The sequence below is a fragment of the Aulostomus chinensis genome, chromosome 13 (assembly GCF_037954235.1).
Source record: "Aulostomus chinensis isolate RoL2024-O1b breed Wild chromosome 13, RoL_Achi_v1.0, whole genome shotgun sequence".
NCBI classification, from domain to species: Eukaryota; Metazoa; Chordata; class Actinopteri; order Syngnathiformes; family Aulostomidae; genus Aulostomus; species Aulostomus chinensis.
In genome coordinates, this window is record NC_141332.1 from 20,105,732 (window position 1) to 20,121,042 (window position 15,311).

The window sequence follows — 15,311 nt, forward strand, 5'->3', positions numbered from 1 at the left end:
AAGTGTACTTAGCCACCTGTGGACCAAGTGGAGAGGAGATGCAGAGAATCCTCAGAGATTCAGTCGGATGCACAAATTGAAGGAAAACAACAGAAGCACAAGACCTGCTGTTACACAGAAATCATACAGACCACGATTGCTAATGAAATGCTGCATCTCAAGACAAATGCTACTAATGAATATTTTGTGTTGAGTTAGAAAAACAAATGTATACATTCTATGTACCACACATATTGGAAAAAAATATATAGTGACTGTGAAAATTAGTCATAAGAACTTTCATTAGGATTTTTATTGAAAGTATTTGTATTTCCTCTTCTGAGGTGCTTGCTTTTAAAAGAACTACCCTTTGTCACGTAACCAATAATCAGAGCTGTGATGATGACCAGGATAGTAAAAAAAAAAAAAGGCTGAAATTGAAATCGTTCCCTGAAGACTTTATTTCAGTGTGAACAGCCAGTTATGTAAGAGGCAAGTGCAGAATGATTCCTGCCACAGTAAAAAGAGCTGCTGTGTTTTTAGCTCTCAGCTGAACCCAAGAAAAGAAGTACCAGAAAATTAAAACAATTGGAGACACGATCGGTACGACAATATTACATTAAAGTAAATCGGCAAAGCTTTTGGCCTAAAACTGGAATGTATCTGAGGTTTCCTGTCAGATTTTTTGATGCTGAATTCATGAAAGTTCCCCAACATACTGAGAGAACATCAGAAACCTTCATCGGCTCTGCTAATTAACACATAACCTTCTTGACCTTTGCTTCAAGTGGAGATTGAAGCCACATAGCAACAGAGGATTTTTTTTTTCCCTTCTCTGACTTTTTCACAAACAAAGACCATCCTTGCATTCAAGCTAGAAGACACAAGAAATAAAGGCCATATACCAGGAGGCAGATGGAGCAGCTCTTTGTGTTCTAGGCACTAATCACACTCTTGCTACTAAATCTGAGGGGAAAGAGTATAAAATGGAGTTGGTTCGGAGGGCTCGATGGTATCCCTGTGCCCCCTGGAAGCCATCAAATGCAGACAGAATATAAAGGCACAACAGATTAACTATGGCCACTAATCCAGACAGGAAGAAGAGAGAAGTCTTTTTTTTTTTTCCTCCTCTATGCTGAAGCATTAAAATTACTTTAAGGCTAAATCACTTTTAGCTGCAATTTTTGTATGGCAGGTGCAATACAAATATATTTTATTTGAGTTTTCATATTTTATTTTTCATTAAATTAGGTCCTGAGGAAATTCTACCCAAATTCGGGACAGTTTGGGGACAATCTAACCCCAAATCAGATCAGCTGTTCCATTTATAAAGTGGGCTACCGCCCCAGCAGGTCAACTTTTCCCCACAATTTGGTTCTCACCTTGCTGTTAGCGATGGGCTCGGTCCATCCGGTGACCCGGTTCTGATAACACAACCCTAAAAGAGCAACTAAATACTACAGTGGTTGTTGTCATAGTTACTGGTAATGGAAGGAATACTCTCATCTAGAAATACGTAACGCTGCATAACATGAGCCACCACACTTATTAAAACTGAGTCAGTGGTTATCTCTTTCGAAAATTAGCACATGTGACCATTCTATTACTTTAACAATGTATTTAAATCATTTAATCACTGATAATGCATTCACACTAACTCACTATATCCAATTATCTGCTCCTCACTGGCATCAGTTCACCCTGTGCTCCGTGTTAGCACTGATCAGTATTAATCTAATCAATTATAGAATCATTTGACAAGCCAAAGGCTAGGCAAAGCTTATACTAACTGATCTCTGTGAAACATGGCATGCATTTTAATAAGACTATCCTAGCCAGAGCCGTTTGTGTGGCAACAACCGGCAGATGATTTTAAATATTGTGTGTTCAGTAGTAGAAAACCACCAAAGCATTGTTGCTAATTATACATTTCTGGAACAGAAGGGGTATTCTCCCCTGAGAGCTGACTTCCCCCAGCCCTGATTCAAATACTCAGAACTATATCACCTTGGTAATATTGGCTGAGCTGTGATTGCATTCTGTATGATATTCTGCAGTTCATTAACCTATAGCTAAAAAGTCCCCAGACAGTTGATCTAATAGAGAGGACACAGTGCTCTATCCCCTCTGCTCCAATAACTTAAGAGTAAAGATAATTAGGCCCCCGTTAAAAAGAGGAGATGCAAATTCTTTTTTCCGTTGTATAGCTCAAATATAATTTTCTCCCAGTGGACTTAACATTCTTGGGAATCAGCACCATGTACACCCAAGGGCCATCAAAATAAATTCCTCCCACTTATATTGGATGACATTTCCACAGTAAGACAGGTGTAATCCTTTGGTTATTGCATGTCAATAACGACAACTCAATAGCAATCCTTCATTTAGCTCACACTTAGAGCAGCACTAGGGAAAGTTGGCCGTCATAAAAAAAGAAGGCTGGGTGGTGGGGGGGGGGGTGTATGACAAAGTCAATGCATAATGGATTAGCGCAGGTTTTCAGGCTGAATTTCAAGCAGGCACTCTAGTACACACAGGCCACCTGAGCTTTGTTACAACAGAGTTGTTAACGTGGGAATAAGCCACTAGGTGAACGCCCACCCTGACACTCACTTTGACACACATGATATAGATAAATGAAGCATGCTAATGAGCTTTCTAGAGGCTTCCCACCAACAGGATAATCCTGGAGTGTGCTCTTTCTCAAATTAATTTTATAATAAAGGGAAAGCAGGAAGAACATATCAAAGCAATATTTATGGCTGCCTACTGCATCATAAATATCATGAAGTCATAAACTCTACGAAACATATGTCATTAATCTCTATATCTATATAATCTCCTTCTGCTATTTAGAAATTCAGACAATTTTCGATATAATTTGTATTACAGAGTCGCGGTTAAACTGAAAAAAACTGATTAGGCGGTGTCACAACATTGGTATTCTCAATGACCGCAGCCAAGATGTTCACATAAATACGCAGATGTTGAATGGGTGGAGGATGTCAGAGTGAAAAGTTGCTGCAGCTGGTGCCAAGATACACAACGTTTGGAAAAAAGAAGACAGGTACACACACCCGCCACTGCCACAAGGTACTGGCGCATGTTGAAGTGGACTTGGCACTCAGGCTTGTGAACAGATGTTAATCCAGGACAGATAATTACATCAGTGAGTGAGCAGACATTTTTCCACTTAATTTCTGTCTTTTAAAAGTGTGACTCGTCTCCAGAGGCACTTGATAGAGAAATGACTCTGGACCCTGATACCTGGGATAGAAGCCCAAAGCTACCTGATGAGAGTGCTGATTGCTGGGCTTCAGTGTGACTGCATCCACTGAGGGAGGCCTGTCAGTTAGTCAGTGTCAGCTACACCAATAAGCTGCCGAGTGACTGAGTGACTGAGTGAATGAGTAAGTGAGGGGAGCCGTCCACTAAATATCCTAATTTCTTTCTGTTATTTATGAGAATCTTCATAAGCATGTTCATTTTCACCAGTAAAGCAATATTGAGTCTTTCATATGACTGGCGACCTGTCCAGAGTGAACCCCGCCTCTCGCCCGAAAGCCGCTGGGATAGGCTCCAGCCTCCCGCAACCCTCAACAGGATAAGCAGAAGAAAATGAATGGATGGATGGATGGATAAAGTATATGGTGAAAAATCTGCTAAACAGAAAACAAATTAAACAAAATCAAATACACCGTTCGTCTTGATTGCTCCTTAGTTCCTATACTGCAAATTAAATACTGCCATCCATGTTTTCTTTTGGTACTTAGTTAGTTAAATCATAAAGTAGCTACCGATTTTTTTCAGCCAACAGCCGGCTCAGCTGGCGTGAAAATAAATAACTCTAGTGTGCCTCACATCAGTGTCAAATCATTCTCCATCATTGTCAATCTGGAAACCGTTAAGTAGTTTAAATGATAACAGGCCAATATTCCAATGGCAGCTCTTACTTGTAATTTAGCAAGCTAGAATGGCAATGGCACAGCGTTGAGCTCCAAGACAATGGCTCTCTCCCGCCCAGTCCACCATAAATCTCACTGTAAATTAAGTTAGCATGTTCTGCTACATTGCTTAATGAACTGCACTAGTAAACAATATTGAGGTACTCTCACTGATTGATTGGTTACAGCAGCTTTACTGCTTTCACAGGGACCTCAAAAGGACACATGGGGTTCTGATGGACTACGCTTTCATCACTCAGCCCCTTAGCAAACAGATGTGGGTATTTGGTGTCTGCAATAAAGCTGACGTAGTCCTACAAAGGGTGACTTAAGGGACACTATGACTGTGTATGTGAGTGGTTGATTGCAGTGTGTGTGCTTTTGTGCACATCTTGGAGAGTGAAGAGGAAGGGCACATGAGTGCATTAGGGAAATTTACAGTCCATAAGACATTAGATAACTCATGGTGTGGAACTGTGCGATGAATAAAAGCACACGCATTGGTAAATAATTTGCAGCAAGCGAGTGTCAGATTGGAGAGAGACCTTCCATGTACCTGCTAACTATCTGAAAGAATAAGTGTCCTTTCCTAATGTCTTAAGCCCTTCATTTTCTAATGAAATATGGAGACAACAAAGAAATGAATCATGGTGCATTCACACCTACCGTGACAAAGTGTGAACACAGCTTTTGGTCTGGTATGGTTGTTGACCATAAGTGGGCCAAACAACAAGATTGAGACCTTGCTGAAGACGCGGTCTCGCTACGCTTGGTTTATTTGTAGTGAGAATGTGATCTGAACATGGTCCGAGCCAACGACCAGTGAACGCACAAGTGTGAGCTTAATTGGTTCCTGTCATCTGATGTAGTTTTTTTTATTTTTAGATGTGTAGGAGCATCCAAACTAAAGCAGGTTGGAAAGAAGAAAAGAAATGATAGAAATATTCTTCTGCTTCACATCTGACCAACAAACCCCAAACACTCTCAAGTTTTTACTCTCTTGGGTTTGGTGGTGAATGATAAAGCAGTTCATGGGTGTATTACCGCCACCTATTACATGGTTTTTAGTGAGGTATTTTGGCTCACTTACGTTTGGAGCGAAAACAATCTTTAGCAAAGAGGAAACACTCAAAGTTGATGAGCTCATCAACTAATTCAGACCAGAGCAAAGACGGTACGATTGTGAAAGCACCCTAAGATTATGTTACTGAGACCTCCCAATGTGTCTCTTTAGTAGTTTTCATTCCTGGAATAGTTTCTCTATGTTTAGGGAATAGATATTTCTTCACAATAACGTACTCTTTTCTTCTTCTCATTAAGAGCTACTTTATGCAGGTGTAAAAGTTGGAATTAAAACCATTCTGTGAATTATAATTAGATATATGGCCTCAATGGGAAATGAAGTGTGCAGTATCGAGCAGCGTTGCTATCCAAAAAGCCCTTTGCCATCGATCGTGGGGAGAACTTAGTTTAATGTCCTTGGAAACTGCGGCAGGTAATCTATTGAGTTATTAAACTGTGAAGGGCTCAGGCAAATTGTGATTCCCTTGGGAATCCCTGTTGTACCAAAGTGTTTGCCACAGCTGCACTCTCATACATCTAAAGCTTTTGCTGGTTTTCATAAAAAGCAATTTTCCCTCTAAACTTACAGTGGATCTGTCAGTGCTTTAGTAAAAGGGGGAAAGGGAATGCAACAGAACCACCTCGGAGTCCCAATGGAATTAATTTGCACAACACAGTGTCAATAAGAGCATAAGACAAAAGGACAAACACAGGAAGCACGGTTAACACCTCCAATCATCACTGGTATGAAATCTCCAGCATTGCTCTTGTCACGTAACATAAAGATTAATTGCTTGAAGGCTTTTCTTTTCTGACACCGAAAAAAATAATAATACTAGTAACGGCACACAGTGAATCAGTTCACAGCTAATTCAGATTTTGCCATTTTGACATGTCCCTTCTGATAGTGTTCAAATCGTTGAGCTCAAATGGAGGTGGCTCTCTGCCAGGCAGTTCCTGGCCTCAGATATGTGACAAATTCCTTTTAAAAAGGTGCAGGTGGCAGATGAGGCCTAGCAATTGAGAATGACCACATATCCCTGGGCTGGCTGGCAGGGTCTCACTGGGAGTGTCGATATGCTCCATGTGTTTGATCACTCATCAGGAGGCAGAGATGATACTAGCCCAGACCTGGCACATTTTACATTTTCACTGTCTATGTCGAGCAGAGAGAAGCAAATGGCCAGTAGAGGAAGCTGAAAGAACGAGGGAGTGCATCAACGCTAGAATGAGCTAGATGTATGCGTAGCACACAGTGACTCTCTTTCTCCCTGCTTGTCTGCCCAAAAGATTTTGAACATCAACAACAATATGACTCAATTATAGGTGGTCGATGCTCCTTCTATTCTCCAGTGGCACGTAAGGAAGAATTAAAAAGGTGTATTATCTGAGGTATCACACACTCGGATGCACAGAATGTTGATGTGTGATTTTCTGGATTCTCACATCTGGAACTTGTGTTCTGCAAGAGTAGTCAAAGGAAAAGCCAATTTCACTTAAATTGCTGAAACTGTCAAGAGGATCTGTGCTGGAGCACAAGAAATATGAACAATATTATTTTAACAGCACTTTTTTTATTACAAATATTAGGAGTCGAAGAGTGCGTGAATATACAGGTGTGAAAACAGGCACTCCACATGTCATTACATGACACCTATGGAGACTGTTGCTACAGAAAAAGATGAAAAAAAGATTGAGGAAATGAGACTGAAAATTAGAGCACAGTTTATTCTCCTTGGTGGAAGTGTTTCTGCTCGTAGATGTCTCCTGCACTGAGGTGTAAACATTCACACGGAGACATAAAACATTTACAGATGCATGACTTCATTCACAGGAGATGTACGTACATTACAATCACCCCAACACATCCGCAGCCTGTTTTTTATTGTCAGAATACACCTATACACTGGCTAACCATTTTCTGCAGATAAATGTCAACTGCTCCCAATGTTTTGCCTTTACAAAGCATAACGGCACCTGATAAGGACATAAAGTAAATGAAGCCCAGGGCTCTACTGTACGATAAGAGAGGCTGTCATATCCTAGAATTAAATGCAAATCATGCATTATTGCTAAGCACACTCCCTTTCCGGGAGAGTGATGTCTTTGTGTTCTCATGCAGCAGCAGAGGGGTGCACATGCGTCTGAAGAAAAGGAGGGGGAAAAAACAGTTCTTTGACAGAAAACTGCACTCATGACTGAAAGGGACTTGTCAATCGCATGAACAATACCCGTCTCTCACCCTGTAATTACGGGTTTCATTACAACTGCGCACCTCTCTCTGGCTGTCACTACACCCCTTTTCTATCTCTTAGTGTGTAGCAGCCACAGGCATTCGCAACACTATCTCTCTCATACACGCACACACACACGTCAGGGGAGGGGGTGTGCACGGAGAGGCAGACGATCCGCAAACAGGATTTATGACAACTCTTGCCATGTTTTGTAATCTACTTTAGGAAATACATGCAAACCAAAATTTTAGTTAATCTTCTGGCTTTTTGGCTGTAGTGGGGGGAAAAAATAAAACCATTTTGAGTTGAAGCAATGCAGAGACACTGCAACAAAGAAATGTCAAAGCAGATTTCAATCACAGATTGTGTGGGGTGCCTGTAAAGACTTACAGCTACGGTACAGACAACTACAACACACTCTTCTTTTTTTATTCATTCTAAAGCTCCTTGCATATGCACTCTGCACAAGCAGTATGAGGAATCTCAGATAGAGCCTGGTGATTGAGGAATATCTGGTTTTCCGCTAAATGTTTTTTCATAGGCTGTAATTAAAAAGGGATCGCTAAAGAGGGAGGGATTTGTTCAAACGTGATCACTGAGCTCGCAAGCCTGCTTGGAATTTTGAATTAGAAGCCGCTCATTGGGCTTTGCGTCAATGCCTCGTGGAAACTAGAAGATTGGTGGATCGGTCGTTCATATTGATTATGATTAATGTGCAGCAGGGCACAATGGCTGCATGTGGATGTGGCTGCAGATATCATACACAGAAGCTTATGGCTTGACATCACACACAAATGTGTATTGTGTTGCACTTCGAATGTTGGTCATGTAACATCCATCCTTTTGACGGAGGATCTAAAATTTTTCATCCAACTCCCACCAGAAAATAATAGGGCTGAGTGGCAATAGAGTGCTCAATCTTTCATTCCCTCTTTGATATGCATGCACTATAATGCTTTGGTGGAGGCCATTCAGAGCTAATGAATAGATGTAATTGAGAGGCTGGAGAAATACACAATTGAAGTCTTTCACGAGTTTTATGGATCTGTGGCTAATTAATGAAAAATAGAAGCCACATTGTCTCCCATCAAATCCGATCCTTAATTCACCCGGATCCCAATCACCCCTTCACTGGAGCCTAACATTTTAATCATCATACCTCTAGAGCACAAGGCCAGTCCCCTAGTCGATTATTGCAATTCAATTTAGCACATTAATTATAGCCGCTGCCGAAGGACATGTTCTTCCTCTCTACTTGAAGTAAACCTGCTCCATGTTTTCCTCCTCCAATATGTTTGCTTGTCTCTGGCCTGATTTATTTATGATGATGTTACTGTGGCATACAGCGTGCTCTGCCCTCCTTGTGCATCCTTGTAAATGAGCGGACAACTCTACAGAGAAGCCTCGACTGTAATCCCTCTGTAAGACTGATAGGATCAATGGTGCCCCCCCCCCCCATAGGAGGTCAGGAGCTTTAAGGGATTCTTAGTGCTGTGAAGATGGCCTTGAACCCTCTGAAAAAAGGGCTTTATGTGGGTCATTTTGAGACTGTACACAGGCAGTCTGACTGCTGTCAGAAATCTGTGGTCAAGTGCAAGTGTCTGAATGAAAAGATGAGTTTCTACCTGAAGAGAGAGAAAGATGACTCTGCTTTCACCATTGCATTAAAAGAGAATCAACACAGGCACACTTTCTATTGAAATCCATTGTCTTCCGCTTATCCCTATTAAGGGTCGTGGGGGGGCTGGAGCCTATCCCAGCAGCTACAGACGAGAGGCGGGGTTCACCCTGGACAGGTCACCAGTCCATCACAGGGCCAACATACAAAGAGACAACCATTCACACTCACAGTCACACCTACAGTCAATTTAGAGTATCAATCAGCCTCGTCCCCTCTTGATGTCTTTGGACTGTGGGAGGAAGCTGGAGTACCAGAGAGAACCCACACAGGAACAGGGAGAACATGCAGACTCACACTGAAAGATCCCGTGCCTGAGCCAGGACTCAAACCTGGAACCTTCTTGCTGGGAGGCGACAGTGCTGACCACTGCACCACCGTGCAGCCTGAAATGTCTTTTCAAAAAATAATTTTAAAACCTTCTCCCACATCTTGCAGAGTATCTGTTAACAGGATAACTCAGAAACTAATGGACAAATTTAGGTGAACTTTGGTGAAAAGAGGAGCAAATGATTAACTTTTGAAGATGATCTGGATAACATTGTACGGTAGATTGTAGTTAATTTTCTGTACTCTCAAAGGAGGGCGCCCTGGGAGTACTTTCTTTAAAATATACCCATCGAGAAAAAATTCGGAATTAGTTTAACCTTTTAAAAGCGTGTATTGCGTTAAAAAAATCATATATACGTTTATGTCCTTGACAAAGACAATAAAGTGTACTTTTAGCAATTTTAAGAATGAAATTACAATTTAATTTAACCAGTCTCATTCGAGTCCTTTGAAAAAAATTGGTTCAAATACTTAAAAAAAAAAATTAAAATCCTGTACACAACTGGATCAAAATACTTAGTCCAAATGTATCTGTACTGACATTTAAACAAAGTTTTGTTTTTGGCAGAAAATAATTCAGCTTAGAATCATTAGTTTGTGTTGCCGCCTTTCTATTGAAATGTTACTTATTATTTTAAAGCCTTGAATGGGTTAGCTCCGAGGACTTTTTATCCATAGATCTCGAAACTCAGACGTTGTCTGATAAACTACAGGCATAAAGGAGACCACTGCTTTTTCCATGGTCAGGCCAACGATGTAGAACAGCCTCCCTCTTCCATCAAATCCTATAATCTTTCAAATCTGTGCTAAAGACCTTGTTTTCTCCAGCAATCAATTGGAGTAGATATACTGTTATGTGTGGCCATGTACTTTATTTCTTTTTATATAAGCACTTTGGCCAACCTCGGTTGTTTATAAGTTATATAAATAAATGCACTTGGATTTTATTTTGTGCAATGTGTCTGAAGTTATCCTACAAATGTTTATTGCATGCCCAAAGATCTTATTCCTGGGCATTTTTACTGCTAGCGAGTTCTCTAGATCCTTGTTCAAGTATTAATGAGTGGCTGTGATTAACATTCCTGTGCAGGGGTAGACATTGTTTCCAAGTTAATCTGAAAGTAGTTGGTCCTGTTCTTTATGTTTTTATCGTTAATGGTCAGATTTTTACACACAGCAGTAACACTAACAAGCTTCTCAAATTGCAATGCAGAAGAAACTGTGTGATGTGAGTTGATGCGACCCCATTGTGGATCTCTCCTTGCTTGGTGCAAACAACTGCCACACACACACATAATCCCCCCACCCCTCCTGTGATACGGCTGCCCCTGTCTCTGCTCCGCTGTCCCTGGGCTCCTGGCATTCCTGGCCAGACCCCTGTCAAATCCCAGAGAAGAGGCAGATGGGCCTGGTTTTTTATGTACTAATCAGGGAGGAATTTGCTCCCTCACAGACACGTCACCTCTGACCCACGTGTCTGGTCAAATTCATTATTCATCTTCACTGAGGTGAGTTGCTGTTGAGGCTCGAGAGTGGAGAGAAGGATGGGGAGGGGATGCAGGGATGGATGGGTGGTGAATGCTTGTCCTTTTCTGTTCCAGCTGCCAGCTTACCCCAGTATCCAGTGTGTCCCTCAGTCCTTCATGCCAAGACGGAGCCACTCATTTAACATTTAGGTCAAACCATTGTGGTCCACGTTGTCCTTTTCCTGCTTCAACTCGCTCAGTGCTGATTTTGTTCATTTTCCTTTTGTTTATGGCAACAGCTCAGGACAAAAACATCAGCACCACTAACAAAATAGCTGCAGTCGGAGCAACTGTGTGGTGCCAGAGTATCCTGGGTTATTTCAATTTCCGGGGGGGAAAAAAATTTGAGCAGTAGTAGGTTGTTGTTGTGTCAGAGTTATTGCAAGTAATATTCTGCAGTTGCATTAGTATTTTCCTTGACTGAGAGACAATTTTTTCATGGTTAGGTTTAAAAGATTCCTTTAGTTTCTGTGACATTGCTGTCATTTTTCATGTTGCACCGTCCTTGTACAGAATGTTAAATGTGAACATTTTTACCTCTGTAGAGGACGTTATGTTTTCAGAGCCTTTTTTTTTTTGTCCGTTTGTGAGCAAGCTTATGTAAATTTCTTAAAAGGGGTGAGTTATGGGCCAAGGCAGGACGAGATACATTTTTACGCATGTACACAAATCATTTTTTATATGTGATCTCCGGAGGGTTCACAGGCTTGAGTGGTGAAAGAATCACGCAAAGAACGCAAGTGTTAAAATCTTTTCAAAAATTCTTTGAAACTTAAATTTACCACAATTCAGGAAACATGACATGGACCTTGACGGAGGTATGCGCTCTGTTAATGCATTTCAGGTTTTATGAATGAATGAATTGTCTCATTAAAGTTCCAAAGAGCCAAATACGTGCTTTGCTTTCAACTTAAATTCCAATCACTGAGCCTGCATGATCAACGTAGCTTCCTGCGCTGCTGCAGAATCTCCTTGGCTGAATCTGAACTGCAAGCTGGAGGTAAAACTGATGCGTACGCTGAATACATTTGCCTCATCCAGCATGAAACTTACATTTTCCTCACCATTTTATTTTTTCTCCATTCATAAACACCTGGATTAATTTATAGGACGTACCCCAGAATTTCATCAGGCCTGTTAGCCTTGGCCTGGTTAGTGTGGCTGCTCTGCTGTAGCCCCGAAAAAATGAGAGCTATCATTGAGGGATTCTGTAGATTTTCTTTTTTCTGTTGCCAAATAAAAATCACTCCTTTTTTCCCCCATTTGTGTAATGAGTATGTAATTTATTCAATGAAATTTTGCACAATTTCTGTTACTTTCATTGCCGCGTCTCATAAACTGTTGTACAAACTGTATTTTTACTTAAAATTACTTAAGTAAGAAACATCTGCATCCATTTATGGCTAAAGACAGGAGAGGGAGTAAGTTTGATTTAATTCAACTTCTCAGTGATTGAGATTAAACACATACCTTTACAAATCTGCCGAGAACAATCTGTGTACACATTTCAGGCTTTGTGTACACACACACACACACACACACACACACACACACACACACACACACACACACACAATTTCAGTCATGAATCTACAGAGTTTACTGCACTTGGTCTCTGTTCTTTTCTGTAACCTCACTTGTTCACCAACCCATTACCCTTGTTCAGTTATTTGATATGCCATAAAAAAAGAGGCCATGCTATACAGCGGGACAGCTGTTGAGCTGTTCACCACCGTGTGACTTTGATTTTATGCTCGACCTACTTTCTGATTGAAGTTACAGTTTACTAACCTGGAACGTTATCGTTAACTCTTTGGTATTATTCATTTAGATAGAGGCATTTGTGCGACTAGGACTGGACAGGTTCGGATCATTGTATTGTTTCACATACCAGCGAGCACATCACACTGGATTTAAACTTGTAGTAAAGTTGTTAGAGTGGCTGAACACATTGTTCTTGTTAGATGCGGAATATTCAACCATCTGTCAAATATTATTTTGAAAATCCCAATACTTTTAACTATGGTAACTTTTAAATAGTTGGAAGATTCTTTTTTTTTCCACCCTGTCTTTTCTTGTCTCAGCTTTTGTCTTTTGTAAACTTTAATGTGTCATTACTCAAAACAAAATGGCCTCAACTGGTCAGAATACATCACTATTATACTGTATTATTTGCTTTTTCTTCTGTTTGCTGGAAAACGGAAAATGAGATTTTTTTTTAAGTCAAGTCGAGTTAAATTTGACAGAGACGCTTCTCACTATTGTTGAAAAATTCCTCCACATCCTGTAAGACCAATTAAAAGAATGTCTCCATTTACACGATTAATATTGAGTTGCTTATTTTAGCTACTCCTTAGATGTGTTTCTGTAATTTTATTATTTGCAGAACATTTTCAACAACTGAGGAGTCCATGACATCAAAGTATAGGAAGAAGATAAAATAATGAATGCATACAGAAAGCAGCAACTCTCAGTTACTAAAAATGTTACAATGTAATAAGGTCTGCAAGTACAAGTAAAAGAAAAAAGAAAAAAAAGTCATACTTCTCAAAGGCTAATTCCATATTACATTCATGTTAGCACACTAATCAATTTAGGTTCTCTCATCACTTAGTCAGATCATTAGGAAGCGATTTTCATTTTGCCGGAGAGTCCATTAGTTGCTTGAGTAACATCGGAATCTAAATTGATGCACTCAAATTGCATCTGGACGGATTTCAGAACAATAACAAGCACAGAAAATGCAAATGGGTGCATTTGTGTGTGTGTGTGTGTGTGTGTGTGTGTGTATTTATATATATATATGTAACTAATTGACAGTTGCAGCCTCTGATGATGCAAACACATCAAGAAGTAACATCTTCACAGTCTCCCAACTTTGCTGATTGTTCTGATTGCATCTGCTATTGATGTGCTAATGGTGGCTTTCAGCAACTCTACAGCTGAAATCTGCCAGGGTGACATACAGCTGTCCAAGCAGAGGATTTCCGTTATAATCAAACAAAGCTTCCACACTTAACCCAGGACCAGTGCACACTCTCACTGCTGGGTTATTTTTCTTCCATTTACTGTAGGGCTCCAATAAAACTGAATGGAAAAAAGCTCTATTTTTTCAATACTTTGCTGTACCTGTTAATGCAAAGCAGTACTGCAGCACTGTTGTTTTCTTCTTAAGACACTGAAGTAAAAAAAAAAAAAAATTTAAAAATAGAAAAATATTAAAGTTTGTGATCCAACACTTAAAATGATCAACATGCACACAATGAAGCTGATTGTGTCTGTGGGGGTAAAAAAGCATCAGCGTGAACAACAGGAGCAGTAATTCTTTAACAACACAGAGCTTATAGGTATACAGTAAATAGGGGAAAAAAAGATATGACATCTCTCATCTTATCCAGCTATACAGGTGAGATGAACATAAAAGACGTGTGCTCTGGTGAGCATCAAAGGGAGTGACTTTTAGCTACCTTACGCAAGGTGGGCGAATCAGCAGGGAGCAAGCCATTATGGCTGTGGTGTGGTTCATTTGAGTGTCATGCACTGTGCAAGAAAATATGATCTTTCCAAGTGGCCAGGGGATTCTGCACAGCAGGGTCGCTGGGGAGGAGTTGCCTCGTAAATTACAACTAATTACAGCTTCTATTGAGCTGGAATCTAGTCGGCTCAGACCCACAATTCCACTAAGGCTCAGGAGAGATTTCCCTCTTCTCCACTTAAAGTTCACCATCCATAGGCAGCATCCAGAGACTGAACAGCATTTAAATAAGCATCTTAATGTCATCTAAGATGGCTCCTGTAAATGTAGATCTACATATCGGTCATGGAATTTCTGCATTTGAAAGATAAAATTTGCAATTTTTTTGGAACAGTAAATTATTCTGCAGGGTTAGTCTTAATTAGATTAGACAAAAAGATAAATAAAAAAATGCCTTTAAATGTATGCAAGGGATACCTTGGAACTCGGCCAAGAAGTTTTCACCTCAGAAACAAGGACATAGAGTTTTAAGAAAAGTTTTAAAAGCAGATAGGACGAGAGCACGGTGAAGCACCAATGAGGAAATCATCACAATGGACAATGTCAGGAAGTCTGTAATTGTAAGTCAGGGCCCCGCACAATGCTTCTGAATGAGAACCAAAGATCTGTAAACTGCTTCTGCAGCACAGCGAAATAATAGGCTTCTTTCCCACAAACACAGGAGAAACGCTAGTCTGGATGAACAGGCAAGAATGCGCTGGCGATGTCGTCCTAGAAAGCCAGGCTCCGTGACCTGCCAGATGGATGAGAGTGATGGCGTTAGGAATGTTCAGAGTGGCCAGTGTTTGAATCTATGTTTGATGAGGCAGCAAAGGTATTAGAATTCTGTTTTGTGTGTGTGTGTGTGTGTGTGTGTGTGTGTGTGTGTGTGTGTGTGTGTGTGTGTGTGTGTGTGTGTGTGTGTGTGTGTGTGTGTGATTAGAACGAAATATCCAATGGTTGCATTTTACCCCCAACTCTGTAGTTTCCATGGCCACTGATAATGTTGCTTTTAGAAACAATGACTTGTGTAACTTCAGCAAA